The sequence below is a fragment of the Macrotis lagotis genome, chromosome 3, assembly GCF_037893015.1.
Source record: "Macrotis lagotis isolate mMagLag1 chromosome 3, bilby.v1.9.chrom.fasta, whole genome shotgun sequence".
In the NCBI taxonomy this organism is placed as follows: Eukaryota; Metazoa; Chordata; class Mammalia; order Peramelemorphia; family Peramelidae; genus Macrotis; species Macrotis lagotis.
Genome location: NC_133660.1, coordinates 174,281,113 through 174,296,231, shown reverse-complemented (window position 1 = coordinate 174,296,231; position 15,119 = coordinate 174,281,113). Strand labels below are relative to the sequence as shown.

General features: G+C 34.4%; 1 long non-coding RNA gene across 2 annotated transcripts in view; it reads right to left on the bottom strand.

Moving 5' to 3' along the window:
• The window catches only part of LOC141517980 (uncharacterized), a 62,318-nt gene that overhangs the window by 23,304 nt on the left and 23,895 nt on the right, over nucleotides 1-15,119 (bottom strand). For both annotated transcript variants that reach the window (XR_012477039.1, XR_012477040.1), the window contains exon 2: nucleotides 1,750-1,894. This is a non-coding gene — a long non-coding RNA (uncharacterized LOC141517980). The remainder of the gene's footprint in view (nucleotides 1-1,749; nucleotides 1,895-15,119) is intronic.

Here is a 15,119-nt window from a genome sequence, read left to right as displayed (position 1 = left end):
CTTCTAAATTTTATTTTGTTCTGTTATGTACTTTTCATTTTTCCCTCCCTCCCCATTCTATCCTAGACAAAGTTATCATTAGACACAAATATGCATAAATTAGTAAAACCATTCCATAAATACTTCTATTTATCAGGTTTTTTCCCTCTGGAGTTGGATCATATCTTCCTCTGTGAGTCCTCTGTCATTGATTTGAGTATTTATGATACTCAAAATAAATTAATCATTTTAGTTGTTCTTATGAAAAAATTTCTGTTATTATATACAAAATTCTCTTGGTTCTGCTCATTTCACTTTTTTATGATTTCATGTTGTCTTTCCATGTTTTTCTCAAATCAATCAGTTTATCTGAATGTATTGAAAATTTAACCTCTGATATTAAATTACTAGTCAGCATCTACAATAAATATAAAAATTTGCCTAACTGTAGATTTGTTCCACATTTTAACAGAAATTGATCATTCCTATATTACGTGTCCAGTAAATACATCAGTGCAGATTTGAAATTAAGATGTTTACAACAGTAAAGACATTTTCACTGTAGTCCATTTAACAAAACCTATTTGAAATGAAATTTTTCTTATTTTTTCATTGTTCCTTTCAATATCTCTAGGCCTCAAAAATTGTTTCAACAGTAAAAAAACTTAAAAAAATAATACTTTTTTTGAAGACCCAGAAAAAATAACAGATTTAGCCATTGCCCAATTGAAGGACATTCCCTCAATTTCCAGTTCTTTGCCATCATAAAGATATAAATATTTTAGAACACTTATTTTCCTTTTTCCCTAAATACCTTGGGAAACAAACCTAATATAGGGTAAATTGAAGGGCAAAAAGGTTCACAAAGATTTATAACTCTTTGGACCTAATTCCAGATTGTTTTCTAAAATAGTAGGATCAGTTTATAGTTCTACCGACAAGTGAATTAGTGTTCCAATTTTTCCACATCTCCTGCAATATTTAACTCTTTCCTTTTATCATTTTAGCCAATCTGATATGTGTGAGTTGTTTTACTTTGCTTTTTTTTGTAAGACAATGGGGTTAAGTGACTTGCCCAAGTCCACACAGCTAGATAATTATTAAGTGTCTTAGGCTGGATTTGAACTTAGATACTCCTGACTCCAGGGCTGGTGCTCTATCCACTGACCCACCTAGCTGCCCCCTACTTTGCTTTTTTTAATCAATAGTGATTTAGAACATTTTTTCATAATACTATATAAAATTTTTATTTTTCATTGGTAAAACTGCCTGTTCATATCCTTTGACCATTTTACATTTGAGGAATGACTCATATTCTTATAGATTTGACAAGGTTCTTTATATATTTGAGATATGAGACTTTTATCTGAAAAACTATCTATAAATTTCCCCCCAGTTTTCTGCTTTCCTTCTAATCTTGGCTACATTGGTTTTATTTGTTCAAAACCCTTTTAATGTAATCAAAATCATCCATTTTTATACCTTACAATACTTTTTCCTTGCTTATTCATAAATTGTTCTCCTATCCATAAGTCTGATAAGTCTAATTCCATGTTTCTTGTGCTATCTCCCTTTATATCTAGACCAGGTATCTATTGCGATTTTATCTTAGTAAGTGGTGAAAGACATTGGTCTATGCCCAATTTCTACCAGGCTACTTTCCAACATTACCAATAATTTTTACCAAAGAATTCTTTTTTCAAAAAGTTAAATCTTTATATCTATCAAATGCAATTTTACTATATTCATTTGCTAATGTGTACTACATACCTAATCTGTTCCTTTGATCTCCCTTTCTTAGGCAGGACCAGATAGTTTTAGAAAGTCTCCTTTCTCTTCCTTCCAGAATTTCCCCCCAAATCCAGGTCTATAGCATCCAGGCTCATGTGCCTGGGTAAGTCAGCACAAGGAAGATCTGTATGGAAAAAAAATACAGTGAATACTTTGCAAAAGGTTCAGGGGTGGGATAGAGGGAGGAAGTAATTCATAACTTGCAACCCCAGTCATACTCCCTTTCAGGGAGATACACATGGATATGAGATCAAGTTTAGGACCACTGTTTTGAGGAAGGGGAATGGACACCACTTCTCCCTATTAGAAAGTCTGATTTCCACTCTGGTGAGCCAAGGAAAAATTAGACTCACTAGAAACATTTTTACATAATGCAAATATTTTATAAAACATTTTTCATTGTTTGTCAACTTGTCTAGGTATTCTATAATTTTTTTCCAATGAGATATTTCACATTTTCTTCTAAATTTGGGTTTTTTTGGAATAGTTTTATTTCTTCCTGATTTCTCTCAGTCATCAGCTTCCTTTGGTTCCATTCAGCATTTGAAGGAGTTAGTTTCTTCATAGAGTTTTTTTAAATCTCCTTTTCCAGGGGGCCAATTCTGTTTGTTAAGACATTCTTCTCCTCCTTTGCCTTTTGTGTTGCTTTTTCCATTTGACCTAAACTGGTTTTTAACATATTTTCTCCAGTATTTTTTGTATTTCTTTCACCAAGCTGATGATTTGGTTTTCATGATTTATCTGCATAGTTCTCATTTCTCCTCCCAATTTTTCCTTTATCCCTCTTAATTGCTTTTCAACATCTTTTTTGAGCTCATCCACAGCCTGAGCTCATTTTCTTTTTCTCTAGGAGGTTTTGGGTACAGAAGCTTTGATTTTGTCATCTTCTGAATCTTCCATGGGATCAGTTTTATTTTTCTATGGTCAGATTCTTCATTTCTTGCACTTCCTAGGCTTTGGAGGGTTTGGAGGATAATCCACTCCACAGGATCTTAATTCCTCCAAGGTCTTATCAGAGGCTTTGACTGCTCTCTTGCCTGTGATCTGGGATGGGGATGACCACAGGCCTTCCCTTCTGTCCTGGAACTGTGAGGAGGGTCCCTGCTCAGCTTTGGTGGTGTGGGAACCCACCTGCCTTCTGGATTTGGGTGTGGGTCAACAGCTGAGTCCTGCCCTAGGGAGAGCAGAGAGACCTCTGCAGTCTACTCCTACCCCCTTACCATCTGTGGTCTGTACTCTGAAAGTGAAGGCTAGCTTCCCTGATTCCCACTGCAGGTTCTCACCACAAGGCTGCTCTGAGGCTGGCCTGCTCCACACTCATTCTGGTGCAGTAGAGTTCACTTACCACCCCTTCAAGCTGTTCCCGGTGATGCCTGGGCCAGGAGTTCTGGAAACTGCCCCACCCCCAACATGGACCCAGGCCTCCCCAGGGATCTAGACACCTGACCTGTTTGTGCTGGACTACTTCTAAGTTGTCTTGAACTGTGAAATGATATTTGGTCTTTCTATGGCTTCTACTCCTCTAAATTTTGACTAGAGTCATAATTTAATGGCTTTTAGAGTTTGTAGGGGAACAAGTTTCTGGGTATGCCTGCTTTCACCGTGCCATCTTGGCTCTGACCTCTTTTTTTCCCAATTCTTTTAAATTCTCTATCAATGTTCCTGTTTTGTGTCTTAGATTGTAATCTCCAAAGGTAATAATTTAGGACTGGCTAACTAGTGCCAAGTACAGCAAACATCTGAAAGGATTCATTCATATGAGAGGTCAATATGAGTTTGTTTTTACATGACTTATTTGTTACAAGGTCTTTTGTTATTTTTAGTTGAGGGTAGGTGGGACAGAGATGAGGATTTTAGTTAACTGAAAAAAAAGGAAATTTAATTTTTAAACATGAATGAACTGGGGATTTTAATAATGATTTATTATGAAGATCAAGTGAAATATGTTTGCAAAGTGTTTTGTGAAATCTTAAGGTGTTATACAAATGTCAGCTATTATGATATTGGTGAAATGTAGACATTTAATTAGTAACATTCCATGCTATAAATAGAAGAAAAATAACCTGATATTAAGTCTTGGAAGGGAAGGAATCATGGAATTAACTCATAAATTCTTAAAGTAAAATAATTATGCACTATAATTTGTCATAATATGTTATTATATTATACAATAATATTTATTGTAATTAATGAAATAAAAATTAACAAAAACTTGTCAAACACCAACTACATGCAAAGTACAACATGCAAGGCAATAAGCTAAGCACCAAGGTTGGTAGACAAAAGACTGGTTTATAGAGTAGCACTAAAATTAATTTATTAATGTATGACACAAAGCCCTAACAGATTAAGATCTAAGGGGCAGCTAGGTGGCGTAGTAGATAAAAGCACCAGTCCTGGAGTCAGGAGTACCTGGGTTCAAATCTGGTATCAGACAATAATTACCTAGTTGTGTGGTCTTTGGCAAGCCACTTAACCCCGTTTGCCTTGCAAAAACCTAAAAAAAGAACCAAAAAACCCCCCCAAAACCCCAACAAAACAGATTGAGATCTATAATGTAATAAATCTTATACATAATAGGTAAATAAAAGTATTGCAGATTGATTTAAGAAAGATTTTCTTTTCTATAATGAATGACATAATAAATTGGGAAAATTTAGTACAGACCACATAATCATTAAGTGGCTATGCAACTAGTTAGAGTGTTATGCTCAAAATTGTGTCAACAATGGTTCTATACCAAGCAAGGAGGCATACATAAATTCAATTCAATCAATCATTTAAGAAATATTTATTTAACATGTATTACATGTGGAATCTTTCAGTAGTCATATCTGGGCCCCATACTATTCAATAATTTTGTTAATGACTCAGCAGATTAAATAGATCACATGCAATTATGAGACTAGAGGCATACAAGTCACTATAGCTCTCTGGGACAATCTATAAAAGAGAGACAATAACATTTGAATTATTTTATGAATTGTAAGAAAAGTATTGTATAAATAATAAACATAATTGACCAATGGTGTCAACCTGGGAGTCTGAGCAAGAATCTATTTCATAGAAATTAATTGAATTTGAATTTTTAAAATACCATTGATGATTTGAAGTTATAATAACAGATGGTATTATGTGAGATGAAGATATAAACTTGAAGTCCAATATAATCAATGTAATACCGTTTTTAAAAAATAATGCTTACATTAGAATATCATAAGTATAGAGAGATAGTAAGAAACAAAACCATCCTTCCATTTATTCAACAATAGTTTGAATATTTTCTGAAAGAAAAATTGGTACATTAAAGACATAACAGTTAGTATGGCTTAGCCTAGAGAAGAGAAGACTCATAAGGGATGACATGGTTGTTTTTTAAGTATTTAAAGGGTAATCATGTTGGCCAAGGATTAGATCTTTTTCTGTCTGACTCCAAATGCAAAAGTAGGAGCAAGAATTAAAAGTTACAAAGAGGCAAATTTCAGCTTAATGTCAGGAAACACGAATTGTCCCAAAGTTGAGTGAGCTAGCTCAGGGTTATTGAATTCTTTCCCTCCTTGGAGATCTGAAAGGAGAGGTCAGATGACTACTTGGTAAATGTTTTATATACAGAGATATATAAATATGGGAAAATTTTTTTTCATTTTATTTTATTTTTCTCTAATTACATGCAAAGATAGTTTTCAACATTCATTCTTTTGCAGACTTTTAAGTTAGACATTTTTCTATCACATCCCCTTCCCTCCCCTTCCCTTCCCCCTTCCCCTGGCAGTGAATAATCTGATAAAGGTTGCACATGTACAATCATATTTAACATATTTCCATATTAGTCATATTGTAAAAGAAGAATTAGAACTATGGGGGAATAGAAAAAACATAAAAAGTTTTAAAAAGTCAGTATAGTATGCTTTATTTTGCATTTAGAATCCTGAGTTTTTTCCTCTGGATGTGGATGAGCATTTTACATAACAGAACTCAGGATTCTTCTTGATCACTGAATTGCTGAAAGGAGTTGCATCCATCATAGTTGATCATCTTGCAATGTTGCTGATAATGTATACAATGTTCTTCTGGTTCTGCTCATTTCACTCAGCATCAGTTCATGGAAGTCTTTCAGGCTTTTCTAAAGTTTATTCACCCATGATTTCATCCATTCTGTCTTCTATAACATTCATATTCAAAACTTATTCAGCAATTCCCCAACTGATGAGTATCACCTCAATGTCCAATTCTTTGACACTACAAAAAAGAGCTGTTATAATTTTGAATGTGGGTCTTTTCCCCTTCTTTATGATCTCTTTGTGATATAGACCTAGTGATGGTATTGCTGAATGTAAGGGTATGCACAGTTTTATTGCCCTTTGGCCATAATTCCAAGTTGCTCTCCAGGATGGTTGGATCAGTTCACAGCATCAATAGTGCATTAGTGTCCCAGTTTTACCAATCCCCTCCAATACTGATCAGTTTCCTTTTTTGTCATTTCAGACAATATACCAGGTGTGAGGTGGCACTTCAGATTGTTTTAATTTTCATTTCTGTAATCAATAATGTTTTGCTGCATTTTTTCATGACTGAGGATCTTTAATTTCTTCATCTGAAAACTTCCTGTTTATATCCTTTGACCATTTATCATTTGGGGAATGACTTGTAGTTTTATAAATCTGATTCTTTTTTCTATGTATTTTAGAACACTTAAATCAAGAACACTTTTTCAAACATTAGCTGGGAAAACTGTTTCTCAGATTTCTGCATTCCTTCTAATCTTGCTTGCATTGGCTTTATTTGTGCAAAAGCTCATAAATTTAATGTGATCAAAATCATCCATTTTACATAATGTTCATTCATAATGTTCCCTCTCACTTCTTTGGTCATAAATTCTCCTTCTCTCCATAGATCTGAAAGGTAAAGGATTGCTTGCTCTTCTAACTGGTTTATGTTATCACCCTATATGTCTTTTTTAAAAATTAATTTATTTGTTTTCATCCATTCACTACACCTTCCCTTCCCACCCCCCTCCCCTTAACAGGGAACAGTTAGGTTAGCATTTTACATACAAATTTTGTTAAACATATTTACGAATTAGTAATTGTTGGCATGAGGAATTAGAATTGAGGGAAAGAAATAATTTTTACAAAGTGTTCATCAGATTCAGAAGGACTTTTTTTCCCCCAGCATGTTTTGTTTTTGTTTTTTCTTCATCTGATTGGGGATGATATAGTCCACAACCAGTCAGATAGTTATCCTAGCTCTCTGGACTGTCTAGAGGAGTTGCTTCCATCAAGGTTGTTCATCTCATAATGTTGTTGAACCTTGTTCTCTTGGTTCTACTCTCTTTGCTCAGCATCAGATCCTGTAACTCATTCATGCATCTCTAAATTCTGACCAGTTATGGTTTCTTATAGAACAATAATATTCCATTGCTATTCACGTACCATAACTCGTTTTGCCATTCCCCAATTGATGGGTATTCTATGAATATTTTGGAAGATATAGGATTTTCCCCATTTTTCACAATTCTCTTCTGAATACAGTCCTAGAATTGGAATTACTGAGTCAAAGGGTATGAACAATTTTATTGCTCTTTGGACATAGTTCCATATTGCTCTCCAAAAAGGTTGCATCCATTCACAATTCCACCAATAATGCATCAATGTCCCAATCCTCCCACAACCACTCCAGTATTGATCATCTTCCCTTTTTCTCATCTGGGCTAATCTAATAGGTGTGAGATGATATCAACTTGTTGTTTTAATTTGCATTTCTCTAATCAATAGTGATTTGGAACATTTTTTTCATATGATTATATACAGCTTTTAATTTCTTCATTTGAAACCTGTCTGTTCATACCCTTTGACTATTTATCAATTGGGGAATGACTTGTGATCTTATAAATTTGATGCAATTCTCTATATATTTTAGAAATGAGACCTTTATCAGACCTACTTGTTGTAAAGATTGTTTCCCAGCTTTCTGTTTTTTTTCTAATTTTGGCAGCATTATTTTATTAGTGCAAAACCTTTTTAGTGAAAATTATTCATTTTGCAGTTTATAATGTGCTCTAATTCTTGTTTGGTCATAAATTTATCCCTTTTTCACAGATCAGATAGAGTATTTTTTGGTCCATCAATTTATCTATGGTATTGTTCTTTATGTCTAAATTCTGTACCCATTTTGACCTTATTTTGGTATAAGGTGTGAGAAGTGGATCTATGTCTAATTTTTGCCGTACCATTTTCCAGTTTTCCCTACAATTTTTGTCACATAGTGAGTTCTTATTGCAGAGACTGATTGATGTCTTTGGGTTTGTCAAATAGTAGATTGCTGAAGTCATTTAACTGCAGTTTCTTTTGAACCTCTCCTAATCCACTGCTCTATTACTCTATTCCTTAACCAGTACTAGGCAGTTTTGATGACTGCTGCTTTATAGTATAGTTTTAGATCTGGTAAAGCTAGGCCACATTCTGTTACATTTTTTCATCAGTTCTCTTGCTATTCTTGCCCTTTTGTTGCTCCAGATAAATTTTATTACTACTTTTTTCTAGTCCGGCAATGTAGTTATTTAGTAGTTTGATTGGTTTAGCACTAAATAAGCAATTTAATTTGGGTAGAATTGTCATTTTTATTATATTAGCTCAGAACCATGAGCATTTGATATTTTTCCAATTATTTAGATCTGACTTTATTTGGTTGAGGAGAGCTTTATAATTGTGTTCATACAGTTTCCTGGGTTTGTCTATAGTTTTGAATGGAATTTCTCTTTCTGTATCTTGTTCTTGGGCCTTGTTGCTCATATGCAGAAATGCTGATGATTTATGTGAGTTTATTTTATATCCTGCTACTTTGCTGAATTTGTTAATTGTTTCAAGGAGTTTTTAGATGATTTTCTTGGGTTCTCTAGCTATACCATCTTATCATCTGCAAAGAGTGAAAGTTTTGCTTCCTCAGTGCCAATTCTGCTTGCTTCAATTTCTTTTTTCTTCTCTTATTATTACTACTAGCATTTCTAATACCCTATTGAATATTAATGGACTTAGTGATAATGGGCTTATGTCTTAATCTTGTATCCATTTCAACCTTATCTTAGTTTGGGGTATGAGATATTGGTCTATGCCTAGTTTCTGCCATATATTGTAGGAAAAATTTATATTAACAAGAAAGGGAGGGGGAGAAATAAAGAGAGAGGAGAGAGAGAGAGAGAGAGAGAGAGAGAGAGAGAGAGAGAGAACAGAAACTTTTTTTTGAGTTGAACTAGGCAGCTAGTGAGTTCCTAAGAAAAATTGGTTGACTGAGCAATTTAAGAAAAAGGTGGTCAAATGTTTCACAATTGTGAAAATTTATTTTTAAACATAAGAAATAAAGTTAGAAATAAAAGCAATGTCAACACATTTTTTTGTTTGTTTTTGCTAGGCAATGGGGTTAAGTGGCTTGCCCAAGGCCACACAGCTAGGTCATTATTAAGTGTCTGAGATCAGATTTGAACCCAGGTACTTCTGACTTCAGGGCCGGTGCTTTATCTGCCACCTAGCTGCCCCTCAACACATTTTCAATAGTGAAATTTTGCCCTAACAAACTTCTAAAATGCTTCTCAACACAAGTGATTTTTTTTCAGAAATAACTTAAAAGAGCCATTATTGACACAAAGAAATTTTATAGCACTGACTGATAGAATTATAAATCATAACACATCTGTTACAGCAAATGACAATGGTAATACTTCAACTAGCAGGAAATGTCAGAAAAGCAGGAAGGAAAAAAACAAAACTGATAGTTTTGGGAGTTCACTGTCAACATCCAAAATGTGCTCTAGGGTCATGGGGGATCCCTGCCAGTGATATTAAGCTGAAGATTTTCAACTTTCCTTTGCTTGGTATTGTCATGCAAAATACCCATTTTCTACCCATTGCCCTGGATCATTGTAAAAAACAAAAACAAATACCACCGCAAAACTATTGAAACAAGAAATCTTAACATTGAGAACATGTTTTTATTTGCTTTCATTAGCTGCAACTGGTATTTGTCAACTCTACTTAAATTTATTGTCTGTGAGGTTGTGTGCTAGCTAGGAGCTTTCCCTGGTACTGAAACCGTTTTAAGTACTGTAATTACCTGAGACAGCGTAATTCTGAGGACCTTCACTTTTGGTTAACCAAATAGAGGAAATTGCCAGTGATGACCAGAAAGGACAAACCCTCACTCCCCCCCAAAAAAAAATTAAAATCAAAACACTGAATTGTAAAATACCCATTAAATTAGTCTCATCAGGAGATTAATACTCTAGAAGGAAAAACTGAGAATAAAATAAAATTGAATGATAGTCAATTAAACTATATCAGTCATCTTCATCACCTAAGCAACATTCATGGTAACCTTAAGAACCTTTAATAGTCATTAAATATATCAATACAATGTGAGTTCCTCAAAAATTTTGTACGTATGTAATACAATATTGTACAAAGACAAATTAATGAGGGGAAATAATAAAGTAAGTGGTTAATACAATGGAGAAAAGAAATGATGAAGGAAAACTTCATATGAAGAATGACCAACATGAAAATAATTTAATTTTCATTACAAGAAGATTCTAAAATAGCAATATTCTTTTCTTTTTTTGTCTTAATTTTATTGACATCTTTAATTTTTATAATACTTTTTTCTGAATATCTCAACCCCCACCAGTGAGAGACATCTTATGACAAGATTTTAAGAGAAATAAAAGAAATTCAGAAAAACTAAACAGCACATCAAACACATCTAACAATGTATACAACATTCTATAATAGTTCCCCACAGTTCTCCACTTTTTTTTTTAGGTTTTTGCAAGGCAATGGGGTTAAGTGGCTTGCCCAAGGCCACACAGCTAAGTAATTATTAAGTGTCTGAGGCTGGATTTGAATTCAGGTACTCCTGACTCCAGGGCCAGTGCTCTATCCACTGCGCCACCTAGTTGCCCCCCAGTCCTCCACTTTTGCAAAGAGGGAATGGAGATGCATTTCCACAGATCTTCTCTGGAATCAACCTTTGGCTTTATATCCTAATACTTAGCCTGATACATAGAAGTGTTTAATAAATGCTTGCTGCTTGCTTGTTTGAGTACTCTTTTGCCTTATTGTGGTTAGGAAGTGATCTTGGGGTTCTGAACATTATGTCAATGGAGAACAATCTCTGGCAGGACCCACAAAGCTGCAAATTTCAAATTAAGCCTGATGATGTAGTCTGAAGCTCATATTAGGCAAATTAGGAAATGCTCTTCCCCTAGAGGATTAGCAACCAGGGGATATGAAGGGACTTTGTTTTGTTTTGTTTTTTGTTACAATAACTTATAAAGACCATTTGCTAAGGCAGTCTGTGATTTGGATCAGCCACAATGATGAACTCATGGATCCTAAAAATATGGAAATACCATAGAAATATGAGTGTAATCCAAAACAACTTAAAAGTATTTCTATTCAATGGATCAGTGATCTCATTAATCTATATTATATTCCTTCCATAAATGTAGATTGTTCTCCTGCCTCAGAGAGTTTCTAATTTATTAGAAGGGGGAGGAGTAGGTGGGGCAAGACATACAACATACAAGTAAGTAAATGCTAGAAATGTGTCAAATAAATTCAAATTTTTTTGGCAGGTGACTAGCAACTGAGGAAAGTCAGGAAAATCCTCCTACAAATTATCCATATATATCTCTAACAGTAGAGATTTTACAATAATTCTTTAATATGTTATAAATACCATTGCTACAATGAGGCTATTCATCTACTTTTCTATCACTCTTATTCTATGGCTGGACCACCTCTTTTTTAGACCTACATGGGGACTTGCTTCAATCACAGGATTAGAAATGAAGAGACTTTAGAGTTCATGTCTTTCAAACCCCTTGTTTTAAGGATAGGGTAAATGACTTCTAGAACTTCATACAGACAATAAGCAGCTAAATTAGTATTCAAACTTGGGTCCTCTTCTTCCAAAACAGTGGACTTTCTAATATCCCACAATGTATTACTTCTGTAATGTCTTTCCTGCAATTTCTCGTGCAACTCATCAATAGCAATACACTAAGAATTACTAATGCTATTCTCTATTTCGTCCTTGGTCTTTGAGCTACCTACAATTGTCCAATTATAGCATCTACCCAAGACAGGCTCACTCAAGGACTTGTCCATTTTATGTTCTCATCTGAACAATAAACAGGCCTTTTCTTTTGATACTTCCTATACTAGCCCAATCTCTTTTGAATGATTGTGAATCTCCCTAATGAGTTACAATAGTGTCCTGAGACTTGGTGCTATAAACACCACATTATCCTCAAAAAAGCAGTATCTGAAGAACTTCAACATCTATAAGGAAACACTCTTCTATTTGGACTTTACAGGCTTTGTCCTCCACGATACTATTATCAACTTTGGAAAAGTATGTTTCATATCATATGTCTCTTGTCAGGCTAATATTTGGAAGATGATTATTGATCTTTATGGACATATCTCTCAGGAAGAGAACTATGATCTTAACATTTATTGGCAGATATTTTGAAAAGAATCACAAGGTTGAGTTTTAGTTCTACCCAGTCAAATAATTTTTTTCTAGCCACAAATAGTAAATACAATTAGATGTTATAGTCTCTTTACCTTTCAGTCAGTTGTGTTACTGTGAAAGTGGGGCCCCATTATAGAAAAATCTATGTGAGGGTGTTCCTGTTGGGCCTTTCACTATATCCAGGACCATTTCCGGGCATAACAAGCTATATTTTGCTACTGGACCCAGATGGCTCCAGAGGAGAAACTGAGGCTATGACTTTGCCTAGACCAACCCCACTTAAATCCAATTAACTTGCATGTCATGGCACCACCTCCCTGATGTTATGGCCTTCTTCAAGAATGAAGGAAAAATATAACCTTCAATTAGCTGTATGAATGTGTAAGTGAGATTTATTTTAGAAAAATGTATGTGAATGTTCCTGTTACTTCCTCTTACTCTGATCAATGATATCCTTGATAAGTGAATGATAAAACAGTTATTAAGAGATTACTATTTGCTGGGCACTGTGCTGAGAATTGTGAATACAAATACAAGAAAGTATTATAGGTGATGCCCTCAAGGTGCTCACATTTTAAAAAATTTTTAAAAATTTATTTATTATTGAATTTTACAATTAGTATTTCTCCCCCCACCCCTCACAGAAGGCATTCTGATAGTCTTTACATTGTTTCCAAGCTATACATTGATCCAAATTGAATGTGTTGAGAGAGAAATCATATCCTTAAGGAAAAAAAGTATAAGAGAGCAAAATTACATAATAAGATTAAATTTTTAAAAAAATTAGAGGTAATAGGTTTTGGTTTTTGTTCAAACTCCACAATTCTTTCTCTGAATACAGATGGTATTCTCCATTGCAGGTACCCCCAAATTGTCCCTGATACCACTGATGAAATGAGCAAGTCCATTAAGATTGATCATCAACCCATGATCAATGTTGCTGTTAGGGTGTACAGTGGTCTTCAGATTCTTCTCATCTCACTCAGCATCAGTTCATGCAAATCCTTCCTGGTTTCTAATAACATAAGGTGCTCACATTTTCATGCTAAGTATAATATAGAAAGAGAACCTGGAAAAGGGTGGAATGGTATGATTGAGGGAATATTCTTTAGAGAAGGTAGCCAAGAGATGGAGACCTGATTCCAGGAAATATAGTCAAATTGCATTTATCATAGTCTAAGATAGCTCTATGAGGTAGTCAAATTTTCAGATGGAAGGCAATGAATGAGATGAACGGAAGAGCTAGATTGCAGGCAACATGATTTCATGAACCTTTTCCATAAAGGTTTTATATAGATGAGAAAGTAGACATATGGATCAATAGTTATTGATATCCTCTTACCTTTAAAAATATTTGTGCTTTTTTTAAAAAAGCACTGTCATTTCCCAGTATTCACCCTTCTTCCTCCTGAAATAGAATTCTCTTTTATAACAAGGAAGACCAGTTAAGCAAAAGAAAGTGATACATTGGCCATACCTGACACCAATGCATTCATTGTGTACTTGTAGTCACTACTTCTCATCAAGAGATATGCCTTATGATTATTGTATCATCTTGCATATTCTCTCTGTTCTGTTTTCATTGTTCAGTAGCATTTCATGCAAGAGTTCCTATTTTTGTTACATGGCTATGAGTTATTCAAGTAATCTTTAAATCTTTGACCATTGGCATTTTGTAAGTAATATGACATAGTGGATACAGAGCTGATCATATATCCAGGAAGATCTGGGTTTGGATACTACCTAGGATATATACTAGCTCTGTGACTACTGAGAAAAATCGTGTAATATCTCTGTTGCCAGGTAATTCCCTTAAGATGACAAATTGAAAACTTGTTACCAGTACACATGGGTTGCATTGACAGGAAAAGCTTCCTCATTGTAGTAATTTTCTCTACAGCTACAAAGATGATTTTAAAAATTGTGAATTTCATTTCTCACCTTATTTTCTTTCTGTCCTCTTCTTTGTTAACCTTCATATTAAATTCACAAGACATTAAGATATTAGTTGATTTAGAGTGATGAATCTTGGCAAGTTAGAAATAAAAATTCTCTACTTTTCTATCTTCAGATGGAAGATGTTGGCACATAAGCTACAATTATCTGCACAGTGGTCTTTTGTTCATGCTTCTCATGAGCATAACAAAGCAAGATGACAAAGTGTTCTGTGAATTTATATTTCTAACTTCCTTTGGGCATATGAAATGAACACATCATGGAATGGAATTGATCACCTTTTTCAGAGATATATTTAGTGTGAGGCAGATAGGTGAAGCAGTGGATAGAGCCCGGCCCTGGAGTCAGGAAAACCGGAGTTCAAATTCGGCCTCAGACACTTAATACTTTCTTAGCTGTGTGACCTTGGGCAAGTCACTTAACCACACTACCTTACAAAAAAAAAGAAGTATATTTACCTGCCTTGGTTTTCCTTTGTCTAATATTAAAAATGACACTGAGGGAGCAAGCAGCTTTAGTCTCAAAGCACTAATGGTGGAGTTACTTATTTTGCAAGTTCTAGTTATTTTCCAGTTCATACTCACATATTAATGTGGTAACCTTGACATTTAACTTGCTGCTTCAAAGATGTCTAGCTGTGAGACACAGGTCTATTTCAGGCACATTTTCCCTTGAAAGTAAGTTTATGCTATGATTAGAGAGATATCATATATATGGGATTTCTCTTGAATACAAATATTTTAAGCATCATCAAGTAATTTCATCAAGCCTCAAAGTAGCTAGTAAAAGTTAAAAAGTTGGTGAAGTACAAATGGCTTGTGAGCATTGTCATCTTTTAGGTTTTACTCCATGATATATTGATG